Below are 17,506 nucleotides of genomic sequence, written 5' to 3'. Positions count from 1 at the left end.
TCCTTTATCTTTGTTAATAATATTGTAGACTATTAATTAAAACAGAAAGCATTAAAAAAACCCGTACATGTGTTTTGTCAGTCATGCTGCTTGCTTTATTTTTTGCATTTCACTCAGCTTGGGACAATGAAACTGGACTGAGCAGTACATTTTCTGTTTATAGTCGGTTTCATTTTCAAGCACCAGCACAATGCGTTGTATTTGCATTTCAGACACTGAAGAGAAATGTTTTTTAACACAAACTGTATTCATTGAGTTGAGAAAAACGATGCATGAAAATTTGAACAGCTAAGAATCTAGGAGTTAATGCTGAAAGAGGATACGTCAGAAAAATATAATATACTTCATTATATACAGCTGGAAAGCTGTGTGATTAACAAGAGAGACTGATACCGTTAGCATATGCGGTGTTTTCAGGTTGAAATCAAAGTGGGTTTGATTAGAATTCTTATTTACAGGAAAACAGGTGGCTACACACACACAAAATTAATTTAAAATGTCATATGTGGATGACCTCAGTCCTTTAGTATTAATGGGAGTGAGAGAGTTTCTACGGCCTGCTCAGCTATGCAGAGGTTTTCAAAGAAGGGAATTATTCCATATTCCAGCCAGGCAAAGATTAGCTGACTTGATAAAGAATGATGCCGAGCCGCAATTAAAACACTGGGACCTCTCATTGTCTTGATCCAGTGAGTGCAAGGCGCGACCAGAGGGGGAGTGATTCCAGAAGGAGGCCGGCTGGAAGGTCTGTGGTGCTGGGTTTTCCATTTCATTTGCAATGTCTGGGTGGGTGAAAAACTGCAGTACAGAGCAAAGTGGTGAAAAACACTCACCAGAGGGAGGCAGGAATCTGAGCAGCTGAATTCTGGGAACTGGGAGGTCTTGGATATAACTAGGGTGGCCAGACGTTCTGTTTTTAAAGGGACAGTCCTGTATTTAAGCCCTCCTACAGGTGTCCTGACTTTTTCTTAAAAATAGGCAAATTGTCCATATTTTCTGTCTCTCCCCCCCCACATCACTACTGCTGGGTCCTATTGCTGGCCTGATCCCTGCTCACCAGCCACCCACCCGCCAGCAGTAAGTAATGGGGTCCAGTGGCCGAGAACTGGTGTGCAAAGCTGGTGGTGAGATGAAGAAGCAGCGCACGGGGCCGGCCACTCCCCCTGCTGGTCCGTCAGCACAGCCTCCGCTGCGTGCCTGCTCTCGGTCAGCAGGGCCCCCCGTCCCATAGAATCATAGAATATCAGGGTTGGAAGGGACCCCAGAAGGTCATCTAGTCCAACCCCCTGCTCGAAGCAGGACCAATTCCCAGTTAAATCATCCCAGCCAGGGCTTTGTCAAGCCTGACCTTAAAAACCTCTAAGGAAGGAGATTCTACCACCTCCCTAGGTAACGCATTCCAGTGTTTCACCACCCTCATAGTGAAAAAGTTTTTCCTAATATCCAATCTAAACCTTCCCCACTGCAACTTGAGACCATTACTCCTCGTTCTGTCATCTGCTACCATTGAGAACAGTCTAGAGCCATCCTCTTTGGAACTCCCTTTCAGGTAGTTGAAAGCAGCTATCAAATCCCCTCTCATTCTTCTCTTCTGCAGACTAAACAATCCCAGCTCCCTCAGCCTCTCCTCATAAGTCATGTGTTCTAGACCCCTAATCATTTTTGTTGCCCTTCGCTGGACTCTCTCCAATTTATCCACATCCTTCTTGTAGTGTGGGGCCCAAAACTGGACACAGTACTCCAGATGAGGCCTCACCAATGTCGAATAGAGGGGAACGATCACGTCCCTCGATCTGCTCGCTATGCCCCTACTTATACATCCCAAAATGCCATTGGCCTTCTTGGCAACAAGGGCACACTGCTGACTCATATCCAGCTTCTCGTCCACTGTCACCCCTAAGTCCTTTTCCACAGAACTGCTGCCTAGCCATTCGGCCCTTAGTCTGTAGCGGTGCATTGGATTCTTCCGTCCTAAGTGCAGGACCCTGCACTTATCCTTATTGAACCTCATCAGATTTCTTTTGGCCCAATCCTCCAATTTGTCTAGGTCCTTCTGTATCCTATCCCTCCCCTCCAGCGTATCTACCACTCCTCCCAGTTTAGTATCATCCGCAAATTTGCTGAGAGTGCAATCCACACCATCCTCCAGATCATTTATGAAGATATTGAACAAAACCGGCCCCAGGACCGACCCTTGGGGCACTCCACTTGATACCGGCTGCCAACTAGACATGGAGCCATTGATCACTACCCGTTGAGCCCGACAATCTAGCCAGCTTTCTACCCACCTTATAGTGCATTCATCCAGCCCATACTTCCTTAACTTGCTGACAAGAATACTGTGGGAGACCCGTTTCCGGCTGGCACTGACTGTGAGCTGTGGTGGTTGGTGAGTGTGGGCAGGCGGCAGGCAGCGGCCAGTTACATGTCGCCTCTGCTGCCCACCCATCGGCCTTTCATGTCCTTCCCCTTTCGCTGTCCTCTCCCGGCTTTGCCCCTTCCCCCCCTCCAGCCCCGCTGCTCCTCCATATCCCCCGTGGTGGCCGTGTCCCCCTCCCAGCGCTGTCTGGAGAACCAGCCCCTGGTCGGAGTGCTCAGCTCACCAACAGCCTGGCCAGCAGCCTCCTTCCTTCCCCCACTGCCTCTGGCTGGGCTGGTGCCCTGGGAAAGCCCAAGACCCTCTGGCCCGGGGTGCTGGCCAGGAGGAAGCACAGCGCTCGCACGGGGAAGCCTCTCCACCCCTCAGCTATGCTCTGGAGTGGCAGGGGCAGAGGGAAGCGATTTCTAGCCTTTCCACACCCCAAACCTACAGGCTCCACAACAGCCCCCCGAGCAGGGTCTTAGCACCCTCTTCACCGCTCAGCACAGGGTTGTTCCGTCCCCTCGATACCCTCCCCTGCTGAGCCACCTCTCTGGCCGGGTTCACTGAAGCCCCTGAAGTCAGGTTCCCTGGACCGGGGTGCACAATGCATCCTTAGGGCTTAACCCCTTCCTGCCCAAGTTGTAGCCACGGGACAGGAGGCAGCTGGGTTATGTCAGTGGCCAGCAGCAGCCTGGAGGTGTTAGCTGCCTTTTGACACTGTGAGGGCAGGAAGGGACAAGCTGCTTCCAGCCACACAGGAGTGGTGGGAGAAGAAATGAGCTCTGCAGAGACACAGGCCAAGTCATCCCTTTCCGCCCCCCCCGTGACTGGAAGCAGTTCCTGTCCCTTCCCTCCCGCACAGTGCCAAAAGGCTGCTGCTGGCCACATTCTGGTGTGAACCCTGGCAGATATTGGGAGCAGGGGAGATGTGACCCTGCATTCCCGCCCCCGTCCCCCCCCCAGCCCATGTTTCTTTAGGAAGATACAGAGCCAGGTGTCAGGAGAGGTGGGTCCGTCCCAGGGGCCCAGCCAGGCATGGAGGGCAGAGAGCACTGGGCAGGGAGGGTCAGGTCAGTTGGTCACCTCCCCTGTGTTCTGTCCCACTGTAAAGACACCCCTTGGGCAGTCTACTGGTAACACGAGACACTGCTTGCCCTTGAAATCTGTATTTATAAGATATCATCCATGATCTGTACCCCTCCCAGCTTCTGAGGACCCTTGCGTCAGAACCATAGTGCTGCTTCTAGGACTGTGCATTTTGGTGCCATAGGTACCTGATTAAAACCCCAAACAGGGACATTCCGTTTAAAGCCAATATCTTGGTGTCTGTGTTTATGTTTCTTTCAAAGACTTTTATTATGATGCAGGGAGAGTGTTAGAAACAATGCAAGACATGGTGTTCCCAGGGTATTTCCCCAATCCAGCATGCCAGGAGGAGAGGAGTTGTGTTATTTTGGCCCCATCCACGGATTCGTCAGGCAGTAAAAAAGCCCAGTGAAAAATATACAGACACATGCAAGAAAATCATAAATATTCTAAACTCAAACGTGGGACCCATATGTATTTCCAGATTTTGATTCAGATGCTCTGTCAGTGAGAGGGCTAATAATTTCTCTGTCACTCCACATCATGGGAATTGAACCTTCCTGAACGCCTATTTGAAGCTACCCAGGAAACCTCACTACAAACCACCAGAGGGTGCTAGTGACCTTAATTGAGAACTACCAAAACATCTTGCATCCCATGAAGTGAGCTGTAGCTCACGAAAGCTCATGCTCAAATAAATTTGTTAGTCACTAAGGTGCCACAAGTCCTCCTTTTCTTTTTGCAAAACATCTTTGAGCACCTTTGCAGTCTGGGACAGCCTTATGAAGCAGGGCACAGTAGTGATTGTGCATATGCATAGGAAAAACCTGCACGGAGAACCTCTGAGCAATCCTTGCTCCTTCTCCAAGGGCTTAAGTTAAGCAGACACTAACCTGTGAACCCACATAATTATATCCACACGCTGAGGGGGAAGGTCTTTGGACAAGGCATCCCTGCAAACTGAAGCCTCTGGGAAGTCTTTCTCCCTGAGCCAGTGATGGAAGTGAAAGTAATTTCCAAAAGCAGCTCTGACCTGAAACCTACCCCAGGGACACTGTTGCATAACAAGACATCAGTTGCTTGCCATGCTCCAGTTTACTTGCTCTTTCTAGCCCTCCTAGCTGGTTGACACTGCCTCCTGTGCCCTGATCAGAGCAGCCTGAGATGACTATTCAGATTCAAACAACCTGTGCCACTCGGGTAGGTGGCTAGTGGCTTTTGCCTGGTATAATTCCAACGGTGAAGGCCAAGTTTCTCCTGTAGTTCATGAAAAGCAATGCAACATGTAACAGAAATGAAGGGACTGGGCAGGAGTGGCCCGACAGTTTGACAGTAAAAGCTTGATCTATCCATGGATTTCAGAAGCATCATTAGGATTTTGAACGTTCTCTACAAAATGGTATATTCAAAATGACTCTGCAGAAGAGAAACGCGGGTGTGTCTGGCTTTTATTTTCCGAAAAATCAACATCCCCTGCAACCCAACCACTTTGTGATTTCTACCCTGCTTGCATTTTCAACTTTATGTAGAAAATTATCTGACATGAAGGAGGCAATTTTCACAGGCACAAAGGGAAGGTAAGTGACTATCTCCCAGTGATGTCCAATAGAAGCTGGGAGGGTGGGTGCCAATTTTCACAAGGGCCCAAGTGATTTAGGAGCATGAATCCAATTGAAATGTGATAGCATGTGTGCTTCTAAACCACTTGGGCTTTAAAAAAGAATTCCATTCTGTGTGGCTAATTGCCCTTTAAAAAGATGCCCTTAAATCGCTATGGCCCCAATCCTATAATTGAATCTGTGCAGCTGGACCCATGTGCTCTTGATGTCAATGGGATTCAGCATGGAAATAAGGGTTTGCCTGCTTGAATCCAACTGCAGCTTGGGGGCTTAAATGAAGCTACAAGTTCGCTGACGTGATATTTGACATTGCCCATCAATTCTGAGGCCAGGTGGCACAGCCTTTCAGCTTTTCTCTCAGGTGGAACATGGAGAGAAACACAAATGTTTATTTATCACTCTTTCCAGACACACATAAGTTTAGGTTGCCATGCAGTTAAAAAAACAACACTGGTAACTGAAGGCAGGTAAGAAATGTAATCAATCCTTTATATTTAAGTCATGATGATCCAGAGTCAGCTACTGACAGAACTTTTTGCTAAACAAGGAAGTGTAAGATCCATTGTTGGTAAGAGAAAGACAGGCCCAGTGTGGAATTGATATGTTTGTGCATCTGTTGTTATCACAGAGTTTTAATATTATTGTGGTAAAAACACTGCATGGCCTGAATGCTACACCTACGTTCATTAAGTGAGTGACATTAACAGTGTTCCATAGTTGTTAGGAAAACTCACTCACTTGTTTCAGAGTAGCAGCCGTGTTAGTCTGTATTCGCAAAAAGAAAAGGAGGACTTGTGGCACCTTAGAGACTAACAAGGCCAGTGGCAGGCCGGCCCCCCGATGGCCGCAAGGATTGGAACGGGCGGAGCAGTCAGCATCAGAGCCCGTGCTTACAACCCCACCAGAGTCCGGGGAGCCAGCACCAAGGGGCGCCATGGAGCCTGAACCTGCAGCAGCAGCTAAACCGGCGCAAGGGGCTCAACCAGAGCCTGAAATACCACCTAGTGCGCCAGCGGAGAGCAGTTCACAGTCAACGGAGACATCCCCGTCACCTGCATCGCTTCCAGGGGGACCAAGCGCAAGTCCACAACCCAACGAACTAATATCTCCAGCATCAAGGGAGCAGTTCCACGCAGAGCAGGAAGTGGATGAGAGTCTCAAGGGAGCTTGGATGGCGGCCCGGAGCAACCCACCACCTCTCAGCTCTTCTAATAGGTCCGGGTTTGTTGTAGAAGGAGGACTCTTACACAAGGAGACCTTTTCTGGTGGGCACAAGGAGGACTGCCATCCTCAGAGACAGTTGGTAGTTCCAACTAAGTAGAGGAAAAAGCTCTTGAGCTTAGCCCACCATCACCCTAGTGGCCATGCTGGGGTGAACAGGACCAAAGACCATTTGGGGAAGTCATTCCACTGGGAGGGAATCGGCAAGGACGTTTCTAACTATGTCTCGTATCGTGAGGTGTGGCAGAGGGTGGGAAGCCCAAGACCAGGGCACGGCCCCTCTTCAACCATTCCCCATCATTGAGGTTCCATTTCAGCATGTAGCTGTGAATATTCTGGGTCCTTGAAGAAGACACCCGGAGGAAAGCTGTACATACTGACTTTCATGGCCACAAGGCCAGGGCCGGTGCTGACTGTGGCCGCAAGGCCAGGGTCGCCACCTGAACCATCTGAGATGAAGGAGCCTGCCACAACCTTGGTTTAAGAGGCATGTGGCTTTCAGCTCCTCCAGCCAAGGCTTGTATACTAAGATTCAAAGGTCCAGGGTTCAATCCTGCCAGCTGACAACTAGGGCCTGTCCGAGATGTCAACGGGGACATCTTTGAAGCTCAGAATGTGCTTCAGCATGTTCTCTCCCAGAAGTACACCCCTAGGTGTTTACCTCTTCCAGGGACCATGTAGTAAGTGTAGCTCAGGGGTGGCCAACCTATGGCTCCGGAGCCACAGGCGGCTCTTCAGAAGTTAATATACGGCTCCTTGTACAGGCACCGACTCCGGGGCTGGAGCTACAGGCGCCAACTTGCCAATGTGCTGGGGGGTTCTCACTGCTCTGCTACAGGCCCTGCTCCCACTCCACCCCTTTCCGTGCCATTCCCTGAGCCTACCGTGACCTCGCTCTTCCCCTGTCCCCTCCACAGCTTCCTGCATGCCACAAAACAGCTGATCAGGAGATGCGGAGAGGGAGGTGCTGATCGGCTGGACTGCCGGTGGGTGAGAGGCGCTGGGAGCGGAGTGGGGGAGCTGATGTGGGGGGCTGCTGAGTATTACTGTGGCTCTTTGGCAATGTATATTGGTAAATTCTGGCTCCTTCTCAGCCTCCGGTTGGCCACCCTGTTGTAGATTCTAACACCCAGACACTCTGCACAGGATTCTAACACACTAGTGCTATTTACTTAATCACGTAGAAAATACACAGATTGGAAGAAAAATTGTAAACCCTACACGCAATTCCCTGTCTCAGTTTCCTCAACGCACCAAGCCCTTCCATGGGCCTGGATCAGGGTCACCTGGTGTCATCCAACATCCTTCTGTTGCAGTGCATCACTTATAGGCACCCAGACAGAGCCTTCTCCCCCCAGCTCCGGTAACCTGACCTTGGCCAGTTTATCCTCTTCCCCAAATGTCCTGTGGGTCTTCCCCTAGTGAGTTCTTTTAGAACCTTTGGTTTTTGTCACCTGTCTCTTTGTCGACCTTCAGTAACGTTCCACTCCTAACCCCCATTCTCCTTAACGCCACCTTGGCCAAACTGCTTCCCTACTTAGCGTAAGGATGTTTCCCATTGTCCTCAGCCTAGTGAGTACCTGCTGTAGGTCCTGTCCAACAGGATGGATACACACAGAAAGGGGTTTCTGTGTATGTATGTGGAAATTTCATAACGACAACAACTTCATAATATCAACTAGAATTCACAAGTCTTACAGACAGACACCCCCCTCCCCACCGCCCGACATGCACACAAACAAATCAAGCCATATGAATTAGGCTCGTGTACACTCACGTCAGCAATTCTATCCCTCAGTTTTCTGGCCAACTGGTGCCACCCCTCCAGAGCCTCCAAATCAGGCCTGTGTGCTCCTTGCCACCAACCACCAGAATGTATTAAACTTTCAGAATTAACAAGAACAATGCCTAAAAATTACTATCATTTTAAATGTTGGATTTAGGTAATAAACCTGCTGGTGGCATCAGATCTAGTGAGGATCCACCTCTCTCCCAAGTTTTGTGTCGGTGGATAGTAGTTCCGAAAATATTACTTGGCACTAAAAGGACAGGGGCAGGGAATCTAATGGGACCAGAGCTGAGGCAGATGCTGCAGATCTCTGTGTCTCGAGAGAGATCTTTTTGATCAGTGCAGAAACCGTAGAATCTGCTGAGTCTGGAGATGGAATGACAGCCACTTCCATGAGGAAGTTGACAGATGAACCCGCCCCTCCTTCCTCCTGCTGTAGTCACTGCACCTCAGCTGGAATGAAATGAAATTTGGTTGAAACACAAAGGGAAAAATAAATGTTTCCATTGTATTCATGTCAATACGTTACATGAAAATATCTTTCTACACCTCATCATCTTACAAATCTTATGCTCAGTTCACATATGTTAGAAATGTCACTAGGAAACTTCTCAAGCTGTGGTATAGGATGAGGACAGAGTGAATGCATTGCATAATCCGTCAAGCGTTATGGGGTGGTAGAAGTCACTGTGGGAAGAATCAGCAGAGAGGAGGGATTCCACTGCCTCCTTCTGTTTTAACCTCTGTAGTTGCAGCATCCAGAGCTGAAATGAAATAGGAAATAGTTGAAACACAGAGGGAAAAATATAATTTTCATTGAATTTATCTCAATAAATTAAATGAAAATATCTTTTCCACACAGAAGCTCGCAAGTCACTTAGTATGTTCATATTGTTTTTAAAAGTCTCTAGGAAGCTTCTCAACCCTTGGAATACTAGAAATAGTCCTCATGAGGACGGATTAATGAATAGCAACCATGATCATAATAGAAACACACGACATATGTAGAAGTCAGAATACTTTAGGGGTGGAGGGGAAGTATCATTATTTGATGACCAAAGTACTGGTGAGGTGCCGAAGGATTCCAAATATCTGTACTTTGTTGCATGGACTGCCAGTGATGTAGTGCATAACAGCACCTGATATGTGGGAGATTATGAAGAATCGCAAACCTCAATAACAGTAGAAACACAGAAAAATAAACCCATGTAATTGCACCTTCATTTCCAGCAAAGGACGGGAAGAGCCTGAAGCTGCTGCCATGGAAATCAATTTCTATTTGGCCATTGCCCCTGTAGAAGAAGGATCAGGCCCTGTATACGCAGTGTTATAAAATATCTGCTATCTCTGTTCAGTTGTATAATTGACCAGAATATTAATTCCTTTACTCCAAGCAAAAGATTTGTACGGTACCTTAGTTACTAAGCCTTCTAGTTGAGTTTGTCAATCAGAACAAAACATCTGGGTATTTCCACGCAAATGATCTCGCAGGCACACAGGCTATATGGCTTTCCTTTTGGGAAAGCATCTATCCCCTGAAAGTATGGTTTCACTCTCCAACTGGTGAGCTGGAGGTCCTCCCTTTCTGGGTTGTTTAGTTCCTTCTCCATCTGTGCTCTCAAACATGCCTCCAGCCGCTGAATTTGCTGGTTAAGTCTGTTACCTGAAATTGGGCCAGCTAGTAAGCTTAGGGAGGACTAATGACCCACCAGAGTCTGGCAGAAAGCAGTGCGTTTAATAGACTGATAGCTAAGCTGAAAAGAAGGGGGCTTGGGTCACACTCACACTTGCATACTCACGCTCCCAGGACAGGCACGTCACTGGAGATGTCAGGATCCTTCCAGGTAAGTGTCCCACAGTGCGGCGATGGACAGGGCGATGGAGGTCAGTCTTCCCGAGGCACGATGGAATGCAATGCGGCGAACCACTGGCCAGGCGCTCCGGGCGAAGGGCGTTCACGGGAGGTCCAAGCTTGCGAGTGCACTCCTGAGCACGTGGCCCCTTCCCCTTTTAAAAACCTGCTCCTCATGGCCTGCGACTAGAGATGACTTGGCCGCGTCTGGTTGGTTGGCCAGTGTCCATGCACTGGGTATGTGATTGCTGCATAATTAGTGTCCCAGACACCTTGTCTACCTGGGAGCTCTTCTGATCTTCCAGCTGTTCAACCAGCCTATTCATCCCACAAGCATTCCAGGAGGGAGGGGGAGGGGGAAAGCCATTTCACGGTATTCAAAGAGGGAGAGGAGACAAAACGGGGGGGCGGAAGTGTAACAGACCTTTGGAGCGTACAGGTTATGCAGAGCAAAGGCATACAGATCACAGCTGCTCCAACAAGACTTCACCCCTTGATCTATGATTATTACAGTAGTAGTTGTCATTGTAGGGCACAGGTGATCTGTGGCAAACAAACCAAACAGTCATAACCAGGCGAATATAACTAAAACCATTACAATTGACTAAACACTAGATATAATATAAACACGAATGCAAATCATCACAATTATAATAATTGGGACTACAATAAAGCCATCACCCTGACAATAATTGGGTACAATGACAAACAAAATGAGGCCCAAGTTTGATGCTGCAATAGCTGTCAAAGAATAAAAGTCAACCCTAACCCTTAAGTACACACAACAAATAAGATCTGTAGGAGTACCACAGTAAAGTGGATTTAACAATACAAGAACATGTAACTCACCATACCAATGTATCAAGCGCAAAACTTAACAACAAAATGATTATTAGAGAACCTAACAAAAAATAAACCTTCCATATCCGCGGGTTCCCCGGGCCTCCATCTCCTGATGGCCTGCTGCGCGTGGACTGGGAGACCCTGAGCAATCAGCCTCCGTTCCTCCGGAGGCAGAGCTATTCGAGCTGTGGTCGGGGGCACCTGCCCTCCTGCTGTGGCAGCCACACCCCGGCCACACAAACGTGCCAGGAGAACCATTCTCTCTATGGACCGGACGGGTTCTTCCCCAGGCGCAGCAGCTGCCGAGACCAGCAACGCGCGTGGCCCCACGGCAGGCGCCATCCCCGCCAACGTATCAAAGATGCTATTGTGTGCGGCATGACCGGCTTGCTGCCGAGCCGCCCCTGCTAAATCTCCTCCCAACCCGGACGTGGCTTTTAACACCCGTCTGGTCTCAGTGAGGTTCAGAGGGTCACCATATCCCGGGCTCACCAGCTGAACCCGGAGCATGAGGGGCCATCCCGGGTTTTTATTAACTCTATTGCTTGTGCGGGAGTCAACTCGGTCTCTGCCACAGTGTCTGGTATAGGGGCTGCCCCGCCCCCTGCGGGCGCAGGCCCATAGTTTCAGACCATCCTCCGGACGGCCTCAACACGGTGTCTGGGGTCCAGCCGTCCGGGGTCTGCATCCGGGGGATCCGGATCACACCAGATATCCCCATCCCAATCATCATATGGTCCCACACCCCTCTGGGCTTTCACCCAAACGGTGGCGACCCGGGCTGAATAAGCGCCCCCGGGCCCTGTTCTCCCGGGCAGACCCCTCCAGGACCAGATCCTTCAGGCAGGTTACTGCTGGGCTCAGAGCAGCATTCTCTCCATCCACCCGCTCCCGCTCCTCCTCTCCTGCCACCACCTGCACTGCGGCTCCAGAGAGGGAAGATGCCTGGGCGCTAGCAGTCAGAGCCTGCGCCTTCCACATGTCCCGTTCCTTCTCCAACTCATCCCATCAGTCCTTGAGTGAATCTATTTCCGTGGCAATCTGACTCTTTGCCGCCTGCCATTGCCAGCCTGCTTGCCACAGCAGCCAGGCGGCTGTACGATCCAGTCCCGCCTTATTGGGACCGTATATAAGTACATATTTATCCAACATGAGCTCTAGTTCAGGAATTGTACTCCCAGGTGGAACCGCCCCTGGCATCCAGGGGTCATGGGCTATGCTCCCCATTCTCCCATGACTTTCCAGGGGTGTTGGGCATCATTATTCCACACCAGGGTGAAATCCCAGGGGAAGATGTTGCGGGGTACTGAAAGCAAATAAACAAAACTGCAAACACAGTATGTGAATGAGAGCATGCTTTTGGTCGCTCTACTTGAAGCGTCACACCCCCAGCACCCATTGTTCCAGCCTGGCGCACGCTGATAGGGACCAGAATATACAGAGAGAGAGAGAGATCAACACTCAGAGATCATCCAGAGCTCTGAGATGATAATAGAGAGCCCCGGACTAAGCCAGCCCTGATTACAGAATGGGCCCCACCTGAGAGAAATGAGGTGATTCCAGGTTTAACTACTGAGTGGGCCCAGCTGAGGAAGGGCGGAAAGAGAATGCAGGGAGTCAAAAGGTGCCTGCAGGGTCTTGAGTGAGCAGATTGGGAGACCTAGAAGGGAAAGGTGAGGAAGGAAATAGCGCAGGGAAAACTGCACTATGGGTAGAGGATTTGACTTAGCTGTGCAATACAGGGCCCTGGGTGGTAGCCCAGAATGGAGGTTGGGACTGGATTCCTCTACCAGCCTCAAGGAAGTGGTGTGCCAGGGTAGGTGAGCCCAGCGAGGGGGCTGCAGGCTGAATGTGACCGCGCTGAAAAAGAGCTGTGGAGAGGGTGGAAGCTTTTTATTTCTGCTAAGAGAGTTTTGAACTTTAGTTTGGGTAGCTGACCCTGGAAGGAACGGGCTAAAGACTGTGCCCTGGCTGGAGGGATATGAGTTCTCTGAAAGAAACCAGCCCAGCCCCAGAGTGACTGTTGACAGGGGCTGCTCCCCCATAAGCACACTGCCATGCCTGGCCACGAGGAAGTGCAGAGTGGTGAGTAAACCCTGTTACAATGCTTTTTCTTTCATTACTTTCACTGCAGCATGTCTGAAACTACATTCATTCATTCATAAAACCAGGTACCCCAATAACTGGCTAATTGAGTTTCACATTCAGTCCAGTTGCTGCTTAAATCACTGAAACTTGCACTGCTTCAACACTGTAACTTCCGTTCACTGTTTGTCATTCCTTACACTTGTCCATCTTGTAACCCAAACTCCATTTTAACTTCTCCCAAACTCCATTTTAAAACGCTCACTTCATTTTTGCAAAACCCTGCTGTAATCTGATTAGTGTAGTTTAGATGTGTGAATGAGGTATGTATGGATGATGGAATCAACCTCCAGCCCCAGCCTGCCCTGATGAAATAAAGTGTAAACACCAACGGCTGAAGATGCAGACAACAATCCTGACAAAGGAAGAGGAGTCCACCCTCAAAAGAAAAAACCAAAAGTACAACTGAAGAAACATCAAAGCCAGGTCCCAGGCTGAAGTCATGTCTGCAATTAACGGGTGATCAATCATACCGAACCCAGAGGCAGCGTGACACAGCAAGACCTATAGACTCTGGATTCAAACTAAAGCCTACAAAAAGGATGGGTGAGACAGAAGACTTCGGAGGGAAACATTCTGCTGCCAACATGGAAGGGCATTGGTGCGCGCCCAACAGAGACCCAGCCCTTCCTTGTGCCCGGCTTTCCTGGCCAGTTAGCTGCCACAAGCTACGAACCCAAGCTACATTCAGGATTGGTAAGTATCTAGCAGCTGCAGAATATTTGTGTGTGTGTATTTATATACATAAGTATTTAGATATTCGTAATTGGTCTTAAATCAAATTGTGTTATTATAATAAACGTGACGTCTTGTCCCCTGAAACAAAACTGTGTAGTCGTATCTGTATAAGACTAGCCTCAGTTGCCCAGAAGCTGGGAATGGGCGACGAGGTGGATCACGTGCCAATTGCCTGTTCTCTTCATCCCCTCCGAAGCACCTGGCGTTGGCTACTGTCGGAAGAGGGAGTACTGGGCTAGATGGATCTTTGGTCTGACGCACTATGGCCATTCTTGTGTTGAATAAGTTTCACAAAGATGTGTACAGCTTTGCCAGCAGCCAGCCAGCCCCACTGGCCCCCCATGGCCGCAGGGCTGGCCGGCCCCCTACTGTCAGTAACAAGGAACTTCATCTACCAAAATACATAAAGCCTGACAGTTCGTTGAGGCCTGATCCTGCCAGCACTTTACATGCACGTGTAACATTACTTACAGGCGTAATGCCACGTAAGCTAATGTAATGTTACTCATGTGAGTAGTTCCATGTGGGGTTATAGGATCAGACACTTCAGACTGTCAATACACTATTAATATTATTTTAAAAAGCCCAAGTGTTTAGAAAATCTATTATCTGCCACCTACAAGGCACTACTTGGATAAAATCATCAATTATAATTGTGATGTACTTATATGTATAATGCCAAAGTTGTGCAACTAAAGGTTGAAGGTCGTGGCCCCAAATGTCAGGACCCAGTCCAATGAAGCCTTATGCAGCCTGGCACTAGTTTCCTTGATTCATGGGTGTAGTCAGGCTTGCAGGACAGGGCCCTCAATGTTACCCAGACACTGGATGTGCAAGACCCCTGTGTTCAGTACCACAAGTGATATGTGGAAACTGCACAAAGGCAAATTTAACAATAGCCTTTGTTATAGAACTGACCATAGCATTGCTTAGTCCACATCACTCAGACCTGCTATCCCATTTCCCCCACTGGCCCTCCGCACCTGCTAACCGCCCATCTTGCCATGACTTTTCCTTTAGCCAACCAGAGCTAAGTGCAGCTTCCTCCAAACACCACCAGAGTTACACTGAGTGCTAGGCACAGGGTGTCACTCCAATGCATGATGCCTTCTTCTTTCTTGGGCTAAGCACAATGCCGCCCTGGCATCCCCAGCCCCTGGCATCCCCAGCCCCTGCCCACTTGAGAAGCAAGTCAGCCCGCTAGGTGCAGAGCATGGGCAAAACACCCTGCAGCCTCGGGTAGTTCTCAACTCGCCTGTTTTTTGTTTAGAAAGCACATGGACACAAGAAGAGCCCTGTGAAGTGATCCCTGGGGGTCTGGCAAACCTGAGGTTAACTTCAGATCTGCTGTTTTCCACAAATTCCAGGCTAAATAAGGAAACAACAACATGGTACCTGAAAGCATCTAAGTCGCTTAATTAATTAAACCCTCTGCAATTATTGCTAATGAAGAACAGGGCAAAGCGGCAGAAGCCAGCAAGCCTTTTCCATGTAGCAGGGAATGCCATGGGATGGAGCACCAGGTAAGAAAAGCCGGGAATCACAAGGTCAAACCACAACACGATTGACTCTGACTTTATCCTTCCGCGGAAGGGACTGTAGCGTGGACCGTGGGATGGTGTTTTGGAGGAGATCTTTCAAAGACTGAGATTCTGTGATGACATTAAAGATCCCATGGCCCTTTCAATTAGAGAAGGGCTTTGCCCTTCCGTCCCTGGCCAAAATTTCACCTGCCCTGCCTAGCAGGCACATTGGTTGATATCCTCCACCCCAGAGGTGGGGATGCCTATATATCTAAAGGGTCTGATCCTACAAGCTGATGGTAGTGAGACCCCCATCAGAGAAAGGGGGAGTTAGGTGCACGCAGCAGACTTGCTTCATAGATGCTGGAGCGCTGCTCCACCCCCTGGCTTGAAGTGTTTTCCATCCTGTACAGGGTTTACAGCTTGGTTCAATGGCTCTCAGCACCCCCACTATACACATAGTTCCAGCGCCCCTGCTTGTTTGCAAAGTGCTTTGGGCTGGCACCTGCAGAGCCGTTGCTGCTAGAGGCGGATTGGCCTGCGGGTTCTGCAGAAGGGCAGGCAGGGAAATCAGAAAATGCACTGGCCCATGCCCTCCGCCATGGGATCCTCAGCAAGGCAAAGCTGTGACTGCCTGGGGCGCGGGGCAACGCAGGGGTTGGGGCATCCCGGCCAGAAGACGGTGTGCCTTGGGCTCGGGGCACAGCTGAGCCCGATGCATTTTAAAGGGGAAGAGGGCGCTGCGGGGCTGGCTGGGCGGGTGGCGGCCCCGGGGCGGGCGGGTGGGCTGCAGATGGGGCAGCCCAAGGCAAAGCGCAGCCCTGGCTCAGACGGTGCTGGCCAGTGGCTCTGCACCTCCCCCCCGCGGGCGCTCGGGTAGGGGGGGACCCCACAGTTCAAAGGTCGGGGCCCGTCCCTGGATCTGCGGCTTTCCCGTTAAGGAGGCAGCTGCGCTGCGAGGCCGGGCAGGGCTGCTGCGTTTTGCACGGGCCCCGGGTGTCTTTTTCCTGTCCCGGCGCGCTCCTGCCTCCCCAGCCTGGCACCGCGCCCGGGCAGGCCGGAGGCAGGGAAAGCCCCGTGGCATGGGCCAGGGAGGGAGCCAGCCGCCCCGTGACTAACCCCCCTCCCTCTGCAGCCCGCCCCACCCCGCGGCGGGGAGAGCCGGCGCTGCGCCCTTGCGCACGGGCGCATCCGCTCCCGGGAGCGCTGGGGGCGGCAGCCCGGGCGCTGGGAGCCGGGGGTGGCTCCGGCCCCCGCCCCCCAGCTCCTTCTCCCGCCGCCACGTGACGGGGCTGGGCCCGAGGAGACGCCCACCGCTGTGGGGGGGAGGAAGGGGCCCGGGACTGGGCCACCTGCCCGTGGCAGCAGCCGGCAGAGCAGCCTCGCTCCCTGCCGGCCGCCCGCCCCTCCCCGGAGTCCCGCGGCGCCCGCCGGGGCTGGATGTGCCGCGGGGGCCGGGCGCGGAGGCGGCCTCGGGTGTCACGAGCGGCTCCGGCCTCAGCAGCAGCTCCACGTGGGCGGCCCCGTCGCAGTCAGGATCCGAGCTGACAGCGGCGGGGGGGGGACGGGTCTGCACCGGGGCGGCCGCCGCCTCCTCCCATGGACCTGTCCGGGTGCCAGCCCTCGCCGCCGCTCGCATGCTGACGTGAGGCTGCCCGGGGGGGTGTCCTGAGCTCCCTTGCTGCTCCCCCCCGGCCCCAGCCCCGGCCCCCCCCGATGCATTCGCTGCTGGATCGCAAGAAGAAAGCAGGCGGCGGCGTGGATGCTGGGCTGGAGCGGCCGGCTGCAGGGTCCCGTCCCCCGCCTCAGAGGATGTTCAGCTGTGTGGGCTGCTTCTGGGGCCTCCTCTCCTCCTGCCTGGCGGCCGCCTGCACCCTCAGCTTCCTCTCGCCGGCCTGGGTCGTGAAGGAGCCTCGGCTCCAAGCCCACGGCGGGGCCAGCTTCGGCCTGCTGCGGCACTGCTCGGAGGCGCTGGGGCAGAGGTACAGCTGCTCCGCCTTCGGGGGCCTGGGCAGGTTCCGCGAGATCCCCTCCAGCGCCTGGCAGGTGAGGGGCTGCGGGAGCCGGGCGGGCGGCGCGGGTGGGGGGGGGGGGGGCGGCTGCTCTGCCTGACCCCCGGCAGGCGGCTCCCTGGGCGAAAACGGTGGCTTCGCTGCACCTTCCCTCCTCTCCCACGTTGGCTGTCTGATAGGAGCAGCCCTGCACCCTGGGGAGGGGATACGGCCCGGCCGGGCAGTGCAGCCGAGGGGCTTTAGGCGCAGCCCTGCACCCAGGGGAGGGGATACGGCCCGGCCGGGCAGTGCAGCAGAGGGGGTTTAGGCGCAGCCC

Source organism: Caretta caretta, chromosome 17 (genome assembly GCF_965140235.1).
Source record: "Caretta caretta isolate rCarCar2 chromosome 17, rCarCar1.hap1, whole genome shotgun sequence".
NCBI lineage: Eukaryota > Metazoa > Chordata > Testudines > Cheloniidae > Caretta > Caretta caretta.
The sequence above is the reverse complement of the archived record's forward strand: the minus strand, read 5'-3'. Positions refer to the sequence as shown.